The sequence below is a fragment of the Amblyomma maculatum genome, chromosome 10 (genome assembly GCF_055883805.1).
Source record: "Amblyomma maculatum isolate TAMU_Amacu chromosome 10, ASM5588380v1, whole genome shotgun sequence".
Taxonomy (NCBI): domain Eukaryota; kingdom Metazoa; phylum Arthropoda; class Arachnida; order Ixodida; family Ixodidae; genus Amblyomma; species Amblyomma maculatum.
The window spans coordinates 19,144,609-19,159,466 of record NC_139353.1 but is presented as its reverse complement, the minus strand read 5'-3'; the positions used below and the strand labels follow the sequence as shown (position 1 = coordinate 19,159,466).

The window sequence follows — 14,858 nt, the reverse complement described above, 5'->3', positions numbered from 1 at the left end:
TGTTTACTGCACGTTCTGTAGTTCAGCTAAATCTAACCTAAAAACTCAAGTGCACGCTCAATCAATTTATTTATTCGCGATCAAAGTTGGGTGTTTTTGTAATATATTTTGACAAGGGCTACTGATGGCGCGGGAAATTTCAAGAACCAAATTATCAAGAACGAGGAAGTAGCAGCGCAATTTATATGTACTAGTTGTTTGTCTGAAAAATAGGAAACACATGAAAGGAGCTTAATGTAACAAACAGCTTTAAACTCGGCTCTCCTGTCGATGTACCATTTCCCCGCCACTTTCTAATTCCCGCAATACAGTTTCTTCGGATTACACTCAATACTCAGTCATTACACTCAGGGTGCAGCGAGTCGCTTTCAGTTATGCCTAGTGACGATGAGCGGCAACGCCGGGCTTTCGTCGGTGGCGCCACCATCGCGTGATGAAAAAATGCGCACGTGAATCACACCGGTCGGCACATCTGCTCATCTAGCCATCGTAGTCGACTCCTTTACTATATTTGGATTGAATTGCGTTATTCTTTTATTCACGTTGAACTTGTCGTTAAAAATGACATCCGAGGAGGATGACTCTAATGAAAACCGCAGACGTGGAGGAAATAGAGCATTGGTTATGGCCGCTTTATAACAACAAAAGAGACACGCAGCTTCAGGGATAACCTTGAATCAGATAGGTCTGGACGTTCACGTGGACTCTCGGCAAGCCAGGTCGATACAAATTCATCAACCAGTCATATAGCGGCACCTGCGTAAAATGTGGAGATAATAGTTGAGTGAAAACTATCTGTCCATCGTTTTGCATTTTTGCACTACAAAAAAAAAAAAAAAAAAAAAAAAAAAACACCGGCACCATGGGCGAGAGGTAAATTAACAGATGAAGCTGAAACTTGCATACAGGGATGCTGGGAGAACACTGGCGCCTTCAAACGCGGAGGCAGCACAGCTTAGTGACCTTGGTTCGGTTACAGAGGATGTATACTATTGCAGTCTATCTGTATTCTTGGTCGTCTACAAGCTTGCGTTAAAGCAAGACCTATTTAATTTTGGAAACGTGTGATTAGGGAATTCTGAGAGTTCTACTATGCAGGGATCTTTAGTAAAAGGTATGGTGCTTTACAAGTAATTTATCAGACGGAGCTCTATTTTATTCGTGAACTTGCTCCGGTGCTATGTTTGTACGACAGTAAGTTGTGGAGAAATGATCTTGGTTTGGCCAGTCAGTACCTACTTTCCAAATCTGTGTGCACAGCCCTTTGTTATTGCGTCAACCGAGCGTTGTATCTATTTTCTTTTTATTACAGATTGCTTCACCTCATGGTTTGAGAAAACCGAGACTACTCCTATTCTTGTGGCAGCTAACTGCCCGTCGCAAATCGTATTCAACAGGATAGTTTCGGAGCTGGCGAAATGACATGTGTATGTTTCCTCTATATTTTACTGCTGTCGCACAAGCTTCTGTCGACAGTCTCTCGAAAACTTGTACGAAAAAAGAAAGTACAACCTTTCTCCGCAATTTCTTTTCCAAATCATGTAGATGCCTGAAACCGACACCAGTGGCCTTTTTCGTATTTGCGGAATGAATTCGCTCTTGATTATGGAACAACTTCAACGAGATTGATAAATATATATGCATCACTGGCAGCTGCGAACTCGCTTTAGCATAGATGACCGCGTTGCATTCGGACTTTAAATCTGCTGGGAAAATATGCCGCGTAACGAAAATGGTATTGATTCGCCGGTTCATTTGTGAAGGTTTGTACGTTCTGCGCCTTCATTGATTCCCGCTGGAATAAAAGAGAGAACAATCAAGCTTTGCCTTAAGAGCAGGTGCTAAGCTCATTTTAGCATTGCCTTTTCAATAAACGACTTCTTTTATATTAAGTGATAGCTTATCCAGCTCGCTCAACCGAGAAGCCGTCGGCGTCATAGTAGTAGTTGTCGCCACCGCATGTCGGCCAAAATTAGCGGCTGCGTAAAAAAATGGCCTCATAGTAATTTTGATTCTAGTGATTGATGGTTGATGACTTTGATAGGTGATGAAGAGTTAAATAAATCATTGCAATTAATTGATACATTGAAGAAATGAAAAAGAAAAAAAAGGGGTTCAAATGTGCCAAAATGCTGAGAATAAAAATCTAATGCTTGATGCTAATTTGTGTGGTTGTAATAGGGGGATAAATGCATTTTCCCCGCTTAGTTGCGGCTGACAGTCAAAACCACCGACCCCACCCAGTGATTGCGTGCGCTACCGAGCGCACGCTGACCACTGCGGGATGTGCTTCTTGGGAACAAAGGAACAACACGTGCTAACAACAAACAGGTATTTATTGCTGTAGTAACAACAAAGCCAGCTAGCAATAAAACACGCAAATGAATCTAGCTCGTCCGACTCACCAGCAAGGATACGGGCGAGTGTTTGACCACGCTAGGGCAGGGGATAAGCTCCGAGGCCGGAGGCAAGCAGGCATTCCCGCGAGGCCTTGCGGAGACGTGCGATTGTGCATGCGCTCGCGTCGAGTTCCCCAGCCCAAGAAACTTGGCTTTTCCCGCGTGCGTGGTGACAAGACCACGGGTGGCGCTTGTCTTGGGCAGAACCAAAAATGCCAGATTCAAGCCATGAGGCAAAACATGGGAAAGCCCAAATCAGGCTGGCCTGCCGCCTTCATAAAGGCCGCGCTGGTAAAATTCAGATATTGGAGGGATTAACCGACACGGGAATTAAGACGTTGATCAATGGTGCGGCACCCGCCTATACAAAAGTAGGAGCCGTTAGTGATTTTGGTATGCTGCCTACATTTTTATATAATTGGGCCGAATGCGTGCAACCCAATTTGGGTTGTCCACACAGGAACGAATTGGGACCGATCACGACACAATTGGGTTGCCCACACGGGGCCTCTCTGGGCACGAGTTGCAAATCCTGCATGAGGCCCATATGGGCTGCCATTACGGGCTCAGCGTGCGCCCCCACATCATAGCCTGTTTTGTGCTACTTGGGGGAAAGAAAGGCGCAGTATCTGCCATTGTTTTCGTCAACATCTTAACCGCGCCGTAAGGGAATGGAGGAAGGTTGTAGTGAAAGCGAAAAGAGAAAGGGGTGGTGGGCCGTGATAGCATGTATTCAACACGTAATATTCCAAACTGGTGATATTCAGCCACGCGCCTATTGAAGCGTTGCTGAATTATACATAAACAAACGTGCGGAAACTGGCCCTATTCACAAAGTCGTAATTGCAACACCTTGCGCTTTCGAAGGACAAGTTGTTTACTGTCGAGGTACGAACGTGTTGCAGCCTCTTGCTCCATTCGCTAAAATTAATTAAAGCATAACACTCAATCGTTATGATATAGAGAAATATATTTGACAACGGAAGGTCCGCACTCACCAGGGCGCTGGGATCCAGTAGAGCCACCTGGTAAGGGGAAGTATATATCATATAGTTACTCGACATGGCTGAAAGGAGCCAATGGTAGCGTGTTCTTGCGACAAGTGAGAAGCTACTGCGTAAACCGATGTAACTAAGCAAGCCTCAAGTTTTCCTTTTTTATTCATATATTTCCGCTTGAATAAATCTGCTCTCCATTACGTAGCAGGAAGAGCTGTCAAGACATTGTTATGTGTCGTATAGCATCTTCAACGTATTCGCTACCGACAGGAACCATGTTACTAGGCTATCTTCGCTTGGAGGATGTAGTGCCTAATCCGAGCATATTTTGACCTCCTTTCACTACGGCTTTCTCGGAGATGGACACCAGTGGCGGGTCGGCCGCTAGGTGGCCTGGAGTGCTGGTCCGCCACCTAGCTCGGCGAGATGCCAGAACCATGGCGCTGCACAACACTATCCCGCAGATACCAGTGCAGTCTATATAGGTGCCACAGAATATGCTACTCATCAAGCATATTTCTTAAGCGTGGTTTCCAACACATTTCACCCTATAGTTTCTGGTTCGATTGAAGCTCCATCTTCATTAGAGGCAGAGGAAGCTGCAATTGCATTGGCAATCTCCTCAACCACTGCTACACAAAATTTTAGTGATTCGAAAACAGCAATCCGCAATTTCGTACGAGACAGGATTCACGCGCCTGCTTTCAAAATTCTCAATTCTATTCAACTCCTAACCAGATCTATCGAACTGCTATGGGTACCTGCTCATGCGGGAAACCCTCGGGATGAAGCTGCCCACAACACAGCTTAAACGCATGTCAACTGAGCATGGCCCGCTACAGACCCCGGCAGTGCACGCGAACGCCTGGTTACCTATAACGAAATTACTCTCCACTACAGGGAGCAACGACTACACTATCCGCCCCCACACCAATCACTATCTAAACTCGAGCAGGTGACTTGGCGGCAGCTCTAGTCACGTACATTTCTATCTCTAGCTCAGCTTGCCCATATCCACCCCGGCCTCTTCTCCCCCGAATTCACCCTCTAACGGGGCACCCAAATCAGACTTTCAACATATCTTCTACATTTGCTCTGAGCTCCAGCCACCCTTCAAATGGTAACTAACAGACATAGGGCGATGGGAGGTCGCGGTGCCCAGCTCGGACCCGGCTGCACAAAAGGAGCTGGTGAGCTGGGCTCTGAGAGTCACTGAAAGCCACAAGCTCCTGCCAACCTACGTGATATCGAGCCGACTCATCAGTATAGGCAATAATCATAATTTTCAAGAATCAGTAAACGTTTCACCGCACACTGCCACCACCAGTGGGGCAAATGAAGGAGAAATTTGATTTGTTTCACCTGCGAAAAAAAAACAGGCTTTGGAGGCCACTCTTGCAATCTAATAGCCAATAATCAGGCCTTCAGTAGCAAAACGTTTAAAACGAATGCGATAGTAAAAGATAAAAAATGCTCATCTTTGTCTAAACCGACCCGTAATGACTTTTGACTAAACGTTGTTGTCTGAAATAAATTTGTCGTCAAAAGATACTTAGCTTCATAGCGATAGCAAAGCAAAGAGATAGATGCTCCTTAAAACGCTTCAACCCCATTGATAATACTTTGTTGGGTGGATGTAGCTGAAATACGACATGATAGTTGCAAACCTGCCGGAACCACACCTGTAATGAAGCAAGCCTTCATGTTCTCATCGTGTACCTTGGAAAAATTAGCTTATATATATGAAATTGAAAAACATTTGCAAAAGAACTGTGAGTTGAGCTAGTTGGTGCATCATTTTTTAAAGATACACAGCGCAACAAACATAGGACAAGCGAGTAGACGGGAACAGCGCTACTCGCTTGTCCTATGTTTGTTGCGCTGTGTATTTTTAAAAAATGAAAAAACATTTGCAGCTTTTTGCACCATTGCTTATAGACATCATTGCACATAAATATTCCTTCATGATGTACTACCACAACATGGTACCAAGCATGATTTACCAAGCATGTCCGCTCTCACCTCTTGGGAGGTAGGGTCCACCACGTCCACCAGGGCGTGCTGTTAAATTAGAAAGCACAGACGTGTTATCTGGCCGTCTGATGTGAATGGAACGCAGCGTTTCTGTCCATACGTGACAAGAAAAGCCGGCGTGCACAGTGGTGCATTAAATGCCATGCATGCACTTTTTCTTTCACAATCTCGTCTTTCCGCTTCGATGAGTATTGCTGTATTACTGTTATCACGCTGCTGTGAACATGACCCGCGAGGCATCCGTATATAGTATTGCACCAGTACCCCATCCATGCGTGCTGCGTGCCACAGTCAGCATAAGTAACGTGTGTTTAGTGTGTACATCATGTAGGCCGACCGAAGCGAAAAAAAAAAAAAGGTAAACAGGGACCGTCTTGTATCTACGCTTGCCGAGACAAGACGTTTGTCTGTCCGCTCCTCATAGCAACGGATACACGGCGCTGAGTGGCGGCGCGGGAACCGCGACAAGTACTCTCTTAGCATGGAGTACCGAGCTCCTAATCTTAGCTGATTTGGTCCTCCATGTTCTATCAGAATTGTCTTAATGGACGAGAACAGTGGTGGAAACTCTCCTAACATTTTCTCACTGTTATTAGCGAGAGTGGCAGATAAAAAATGAAATTAACGGAAACGATGCTCGAGGCACTAAAACATTATAAAAAACAATTTTTGTCCTCTGAACTGTGGCATAGTAAGTTCCAAAAGATCTTTGGAATTAATAAAATCCTTAGACATGGTTATTCGAGGGATAAAGTACTATGTTTATTCCAGTAACTATATAAAAAGGCCCTTAATACCGGTCTCCGCAAAATTGAATAGCTGCATTACGACATATAGTATTGGAAATGTGCATAAAGCAGCCCAGTACTGAATCAGTCTCCATAGTCACACTTGCGCATTTAAAAGAATAAGCTTCTACCATCAACGGACAACCCCTTTGTACGCTCACGTATCATCCGCTGGAAGCTGCATTAACGTAACATCCCTTAAGGATGTTGTACAAAAGTAAATTTGATTAACAATGAACCGCACCCACCTCCACTTTGAGGGTAGCCACCTCCAGTTCCTGTTAAAAGCGGGCATGATTTTTAATTTTCAAAGAACAATACCTTTGTATGCTCACGTATCATTCTCTGGAAGCTGTATTAACGTAACATTCCTTATAGATGCTGTACAAAAATAAAATTGATTATCATGAACCGCACCCACCTTCACCTCTAGGGTAGTTACCTCCAGTTCCTGTTAAGAAAACGGGTATCATTTTTAATTTTATCGCAAAGGACAACACCTTTGCACTGTTACGTATCATTCGCTGGAAGCTGTATTAACGTACCATTTCTTACGGATGCAGCCGAAAAGTAAAATTGATTACCATGAACCGCACCCACCTCCGCTTTGGGGGTAACCACCTCCAGTTCCTGTTAAAAAGCGGGCATGATTTTTAATTTTATTGAAAAACGACAACACATTTGCACGCTAACGTATCATTCGCTGGAAGCTGTATTAACCTAACGTTATTTAAGGATGTTGTACAAAAGTAAATTTGATTAACCATGAACCGCACTCACCTCCACTTTGAGGGAGGCCACCTCCAGTCCCTGTCAATAAAATGAACATAAGTTTTAATTGTTTCGCAAAGGACAACACTTTTGCGCGTTCACGTATCATTTGCTGGAAGCTTTATTCACGTAACATTCGTTATGAATGCTGTATAAACGTACATTTGATTAACCCTGAACAGCATCCACCTCCACACTGAGGGTAGCCACCTCCAGTCCCTGTTAAGAAAACTGGCACATTCTTTAATTTTATCCCATAAAAGTATGAAAAAGTTCAGTGCTAGTTTTTTGTAACTGCACAAGAGGAAAGTGGCAGCGACAACTGGACATTGAAGTGCGATGCTTACCCAATCCATTCTATTATCTGCTTTATGCTCTACTAAACCCGGTGTTGAAGAAATCTGTTTAAATCACTTCGTGAAGCTTCATTAAACCACTGAGAGCAGACAGAATGTTTTCTTTCAGAGCTATCTTCCTCACTACCCGCCGGGCTACGCGCCACATTAATATGGAAACTTGGTAGAGAGAGCGTCTAATCAGAGCACATTAGGTTTGTCATGATTCTGGCTTTGTGCCTTAGTGTAGGAAAGTGATAGCAGATCTAAAAAACGTTTCATTTGTCTTTATGGCTCTGCACCTTTGAAAGGCTGCTATTCTAAACGAGTGGTAGATTAATCAGGTCTCAGTGGAAAGTCTTTTCCTAAAGCTTGCTTCTGCAAATATTTTTAACTTGCTTTCCTCTCAGCGATCTTAAATGAAGCTTTTTCTGAAATCTCGTCGTGAAATAAAAGCAAACGTAAGCTAAAGAGCAACACAAGCGCAAGGGCATTTGCACTTGCTGCCTCGCCGCGGTGGTGCAGCGGTTAGAGCACTTGACGTCAGTGCACAAGGATGCGGGATCGAATCCCGGTCGCAGTGGCCGCTTTTCGATTAGAAGTGATAAGCTAGGCGTCCGTGTGCGGCGCGATATTGGTGCACGTTAAAGAACCCCAGCTGATGGAAATTTTCGGAGTCCTTCACTACGGCGCCTTCATAGCCTTAGTCGCGCTGGCACATTAAATGCCATAAACCAAAGCAACATACATTTTCTAGCGTGCCAGGAAATGTTTATGTACACTGGTGATAATTATGTATGGGCTGTGCGTTTTAAGGAGTGCGAAATTGCTGTAACGAACCTTCTAATACATTAAATCCTTCATCGCATCATCCTGGGCTTCAGGAAAGTAAGCTCTCGTCATGAAAGTACGAAGCTTAGACACGATTTAATACTACTGATTGCTGTTTACTGCACCACAACGCGCAGTTTTGATGCTATAGGAAGACGTATTTATCAAGAAAATCCGCACTCACCTATTGCTGGCCGAGTTTGTCGACCAATCCCTGCTGTAAATAAAAAACACATACGTTTTGACTTGCCTGCTTTATTAAGGAATGATACTTGAAGCGCACTGTAGCTTTAGAAGAAAACAATGATTACGTAGACTATTGTCTGAAATCTTATGCCTACACTTACTTCCTAGATTATAGTTTCAGCGCTTGACTAACTGCGGCCGCTATCATTGGGCCACCAGAATCAGAGCATTGTTATTTTCTTAACAGCAGGCCTACTTTGCTTGCCACCGGCTGGATACTATTCTAACCAGATATACCTATTAGAACACAGTGTGCTGATTTTTAGTTAATGTTTCTTAGCCCTGAGGACACCTTGGCTCAGTGAAGAACAGAGGGAAAACAACGAGGCTTTTCAAGTTTCCGGTATGATGCCACACACTACTCAAGCGATTGATGAAAGCACGCGGCAGATAAAGTCAGGAAAATGTTCGACGGCAATCCGATTGCGAAGACTAGAATATATTACAAGTTATGGACATGAAAGAGCAAAAATTTGAGAGCAGCCTCGTTTTAGGAGACGCGTAAATGTGTAGGTGGCATTAATAAAGAAATTTAGATAAAGAAGTGTGCTGTAGAAGTGTGTTCCTTTAGTCAAGAAAAACGCACAAAAGTGCCGTTCATAGTAGTATGCTGTTTGTGCGCATAAAGTAATGACGGCAAATAAAAAATAATTAGTCTATATCAAATCAGTGGTGACGGTTAAACACAGTGCTATAGAACAAGTGAGCTTCCGTTGTGAGTAGACGACATTTTGCATGTATTGTGTCATTCACTGCATGGAACCTCTTCAAGCGTAGCATTCCTACAAGACGCTAAACGAAAGAATAGTGGATTAAGCTTACCACTCACCTGTATTTCGAGAGCGCACACGCCAGGCTCCTGTTAAGAAAATCGATGTAAGTTTCTGTGCGATTGCTGTCGATTAGCAAATTTAGGCACTAATGTTCAAAGTGACAAGAAATAAATGAGTGCAAATCTTGCGCAAAAAACGATATGTCTTATTTTCTCAAGCATCTTTGAAGCTGACCTCTACTAGATAGCACAGAAGCAGTTACAATAATTTTTGCATGAACCACGTTGAATTCCATGAGAAACGCGAGGCACATACATGTAGCTGTCTCATCCCTTCAAACATAAATGTTCTTGCTCGTTTTCGTAACGCTGTCTCAGTAAAGGGGAGTGAAGACGGAAAAAACGAGATGTTCAATGTGTTCCTTATAAGACAACCCATCTCTTTGAGGTGACTGGCACAAACGAGCGCCAGGTATAAAGAGCTTCGAGTGAAACATGTTTAAGCTAGAAACTCATTGCAAAAATTCCAAATATTCATTTTTGATGTAAAGTTTATTCTAAACAGTTTGACTGTTTATTTAATAGAAGCATAAAAATCGAGTTCTAGAGGAGAATATGCTCTCTCTTACCTACCACCAAAAGTACAAAATCAATCCCGAAAGCGCATTCTTGGCCGTGTGTGACTGAACGAAAAAATAGTATTGCAAACGTGCAAATAGTGCCTCTGTATTGAACCGAACCGCCATGGTAACATCTCTCGCTTATAAAGACCACCGCAGGCGGGTTCAGAATACAGCCAACACCCCTGCGCTGCAAACTAATGTATTAATGCACGGAATAGTCGCCAGGGGGTAAAAGCATAAAAGTTAACCTCACATTCCATATTAACAAAAACTTTGACACAACCGCATTTTCTTCTCACTACGCCATGTAAAGCCAATGTCGCCGTGCGTGGCACAAGCCACTACTACGCATGCGCCGTAAACATTCCAACCAGGTGAGACGTTCCACAGGTGTTCCGCCGCTGCGCTCGCTACAGAGAGGAGGCGGAGGGTAGCGGCATCCGAGCAGATGCGCGCGCCGGCGCGGAGAGCTGACCGATTTGAGCAAGAAAGCGTCGCCGGCACCGTAGGCGCAGGGCGTGAAAGTAGTGTTTGCCTACAACGGAGTAATTGACAGCACCTGGGGACCTTAAACGTACACTGACATCGTACAGCACAGCGTCGCCTCTGCATTTCGCCTCCATCGAAACACGGCTGCCGGCAGTCGACTTCGCAGCCGGGTACAATCTGGTTCCGGAGCTATTCTCGCTCCACATTCGGTTCAACAGCATTAAAGCCCTCTAATTTGATTTGCGGATACGTTTCGTCCCCTTACCATTATTGCCCGGCGTAACAAGTCATACAATATAAATATCGCCCTCGAGACTTTTGCAGTTCTCTGCTAGCTACTATCACAACAAACCCTATTGGACTTCTATGGCAGTCTCAACAACCCAAGGCAAGTAAAGGACAAGCTTTACAGAAAGACTCCTCTATGCATCGAAACATCAAATTCTTGTCATCAATATCTAACTCTCTTATATGAAACATCCGAGTTTCCCGACAATTATTTTTTGAAGCATCGCCGCAGTGTTTTTTATGGCAGTTTTAACTATATGGTTGGCGTATAAGACGAACATACAATTTCACAATTTTCTACAATTATATCGCAAAGACCATCCCTTTTGATATGTTCGTAATAGCATTCAACGATACAAAGATCAGCTGACGTCCAAAAAAACTGCCCTTGGGCATGCTCTGTACCATCCAAAAATTTAACTTTTCCTGTAGAAGCATGAAATTTTCAAACGATAGGCAATGCCATTCACTAGATCTGCGTCGTAAAGGTGCTTCACGATACTATAACAAAACAATTTCTGATCAAACATGGTGCGCACTCACCTCCAGGGTGGGGGGTTTCTTCTCCTGTGGTATTAAACAAAAGTGTTAGCTTACTCTTGTTCAATGAAGGAAATATCGCATGGGAAGGAAAAAACGACTGCATAGACCGGAACACGAAAAGCAATGTCTATACGTTAATTCTAAACTCTATCCTTAGGGCTTGATATAATGAAGCGTAGAGCTACCTTGCTCACAAGTTTTCTGCCAGGTATACGTCTGCAAAACTATTGTCCCTTTCAGGAGAGAGCACTTAATGTGAGTAGCCTTAGATGCGTCATGTTCAATGCCGCTGCCTCGGCGAAAATTAACGATGCCGAAATGGGGACGATTTTATATGCGTTTCCGATAAGACGCTGCGCCGTTTTCTGATGACTGGAACATACGAGTGGCCGAAAGTTAGTAACACACAAAAAACGTGCAATTAAAAGTATGAAAGAAGTTTTCATTGTTTTATAAACAGGAAGCGTCCGCCTTAATGCGATGTTTTCGCATTTAGAAATGAGGTCATGGAGTTAATAAAATGAATTATTAGAAATGGCGATGGATGAGCGCATTATATTTCTGTGACGACATACCTAGCGGAATGCCATTCACGACCCTTCTCTGGTGTACAGCTGAATCACTCCATAAATTTGCGTCCAGTCTGCGCCAAACTCGTGCACTAACAAAAATTCCTTCTAGTGACTTATTCTGCTTGTATAAAAGTAGGATTAATTCTGAAAGAATGCCTAAATATTTTTTGTTCCAATTTCTGGATATCGTATAAAATCAGACAATTATGGTGCAGTGCTAACATGTGTCATAAAGTTGTTCGTATTGTCGGTGGTATTCGTATAGGTGCGTAACATTAAACAAAACGAACAAAAATGCATGTTTGGTCGATATAACAAAAAGGGTATGCACGGAAAATAAATTGTACAAGAGAATTCACTTTAAATGCAGAAAATTTGTCTTAGTATTTCATTAGTCTGGTTGGATTTTGGCCACTGGTGCAGTGGGAATGTTTTACTTGGGCACATATCGAAGAAATGGATTTCCAGGACCAGTCAGTGTTGAGGAAGAATCACGCACATGACCTATCATGTACAGGATCAATCACCTGCAGCGTGATTGCCAGTCGGGCAACCAAATTCCTAAGCTGAGTGATTTTCGGCCTGTCAGTTTTGTAACGCTTCCTCTCGGGGGATGAGGAGGGCAAGGGAAGCGAAGAGCCCTTTTGTACAGGTTTTGCTTACAAAGTATGCGTTGTTTTCTAGCGACTGCGGTATTCCGCTTGGCACAAATGAGGATTTTCGCACAATATTGATGCGCTAAAGGTGGGCGAGTATAAGGCTGGATTGGTGGATGTGACGCACCAAAAGGCAGTCTCATTTTTTTTTCTGATAATGGGTAGGCTTTCATTGCCATCGCGTTAACATCACTAGGCTCGTAATCACATCGTGCAATCTCCTAGCTCTACCCGGAAGCTCGGACTGGCTGCCGTACCACCACCAAAGTTAGCGCAGCAATTCAAATGGCACCACTTGCCATGCTCTAACCTCGTTGTCACTTGGGCTGCCACATCGCAATTTTCATTGCCATATCATTGAAATACAAATATAAACAACCATTAGGGACACTTTGTTTGATGGCTGGCTGTGATCCGGAAAATGCAACTAATCTGCTCTCTTTGATAATGCAGGTGAGCTTGCAGTACAGCATCTTTAAGAATGAAGCAAGCAACTATTGTTTAATGCAGCTACCGATTCAATAGTGTCTTAGTGCTAACGCTACAAAATGTCTTCACACAGCTAAATAATTTTCTACGGGTACTTTTGGCTAAAATCGAAGCAAACCGGGGTCCTTGCTTGTAAGCCATTCTCTAAGGGCTATAACAAATATCACTGGTCAATATAAGGTCAACCATGAGGAGGGAGACCTAAAATCAGCTACTATAGACAAAGCTTCATTCGACTTTAAACACAAATACCCCTATCCATCATTATAAACATTCATCTAACTCCTTCAGCTTATCTTGTTCATGTACTAACTACTACCTACAAGGAAGCCGACTCAGTTTTGTATTTGGGGAACTTAACGAGAAAAACAGGCCAAATATCAAAGGAGGGACAATGAAACCAGCATTTCACACCCTCCCGTGTCGTGTGCCTCGCTTCTTTATTGTCATTTTTTTTTAGCGCAACGTTCCCACAATTCAAATGCTCCAACTTCCTAGTTTAGCAGCCTTGTGCAGGAATCAGTCTCTACAATGGCAAAATGTTGAGACGGCTTCCGGAATAGATCGCGACGACATAATGTGGTTTGATTATCTTAACGCTACCGAAAGTATGGCCGAAGCTGAAAGAGTGGCATTTCGATCATTACTGCCACGTAATTCTTTATATACCAGTGAACCGATGAAAGGAAACTGACGGTTCGTTAGAGTTGCGTATACATACCAAGGGGAGTTAACAACCAATGACACCAAGTAAAACATAGTGGATTTGTTTAACACTTGATCAATGTGCATCATATATTGTATCTACGGAGATAATTGACTAGAAAGTAGAAAACAAACGTATGCTTTCGGTAGGATATGAACACACAGTAATCTAATTTGATGTTGGGTACCACTCAGCTACTGCGGCTGCTGTTCAGTCTTCTGCTTTCTTAGGTATCTATATTGCGTGTTACTTATTGATTCATAATGCTCGAATTTCCGACCAACCTCTTTACCTTTGCATTCAATAAAATCCTCTGTATATCTATCAAAAGCAATAGAGCGCGTGAGCGTGTTCAATGGCTTTTTGATAACCAATTTCACTAGATAGTCGAATTTTCTGTGTTCAACTGTACTAAAACACGAAATACCGAGTTTGAAGTTTCAATTTACCTCTAAGCATGGCGCGTTCGCAAAAAAAAAAAAAAAAAAATTACTTGTCGGACAATCGCTCATCGCAGGTGGTTAAAAAAATGCCATAGCGTCGGTCATAGGCGAAAGTGGCAATTAGTGCCAATGCGTTATGAAGCAATCATTTTTTATTCTCTGTAACATTAAGCAATACACGCAATTTCACCTTTCTCAATTTGTTGCTTTACCATTTTTATTAAGTTTTTAACATAGAATTTGCTCATTACTTTGCAATCAATCTTAGTGTGCCAGCTCATCTATAAAACACACAGCCAAGTTTAATAATTTTTGTCTTAGCACTGACTTAGAATCGTTGAATAATGCTAATCGGCACCTTATTTGGCAACATCCTCCCTTAAGGATGCAAATAGCTTGTCGTATGGGCTGTGCAAGAATGTGTTACAAATGTGTAGGAGTTCGTCCTCTGATTTTTCACCCTACATGATCTATAATTAGATGCTCTGTTTGCCGAGAGCTGCGACATTCCTCGCGTACTGCCACGAACATATATATTCTCATACGTCCTTGTGCACTGTATTCACGTCATATTTTGGCGCGTAATATAGATAATAATCAACTTCATCACAGATTTGCTCACCGCAAAAATGTGAGATGCAAATGTTCCACCAAGAAGTGTAATACACTTGTCCTTGAATGAAAAAGGCCAAAGCTAATAAAATTTTGGTATTTTTACTGCTGAAATCTGTGGTATTGCGAACTTCCACACTTCGCCGCTCGGAAACTTAGTATGCTGTGGTGAAGCGGCGAAGCCGACCTAGAAGCATTCGAACGCAGAACTACACTACTGATGCACCGCACACCAGCCACTTCCCATAGCAGCCCTCTAGCTT

At 43.1% G+C, this 14,858-nt stretch overlaps 2 long non-coding RNA genes across 2 annotated transcripts; both read right to left on the bottom strand.

Moving 5' to 3' along the window:
* Positions 1-510: 510 nt before the first annotated feature.
* On the bottom strand, positions 511-7,346 carry LOC146175751 (uncharacterized). Its single transcript, XR_014701343.1, has 6 exons — positions 7,338-7,346; positions 7,000-7,029; positions 6,468-6,497; positions 5,420-5,458; positions 3,398-3,424; positions 511-756 (listed from the first exon to the last, which is right to left on the bottom strand). It is a non-coding gene; the product is annotated as an uncharacterized LOC146175751 (long non-coding RNA).
* Positions 7,347-8,339: 993 nt separating this feature from the next.
* LOC146175750 (uncharacterized) lies at positions 8,340-11,144 on the bottom strand. Its single transcript, XR_014701150.1, has 3 exons — positions 11,118-11,144; positions 9,232-9,261; positions 8,340-8,373 (listed from the first exon to the last, which is right to left on the bottom strand). It is a non-coding gene; the product is annotated as an uncharacterized LOC146175750 (long non-coding RNA).
* Between the last annotated feature and the right edge of the window lie 3,714 nt (positions 11,145-14,858).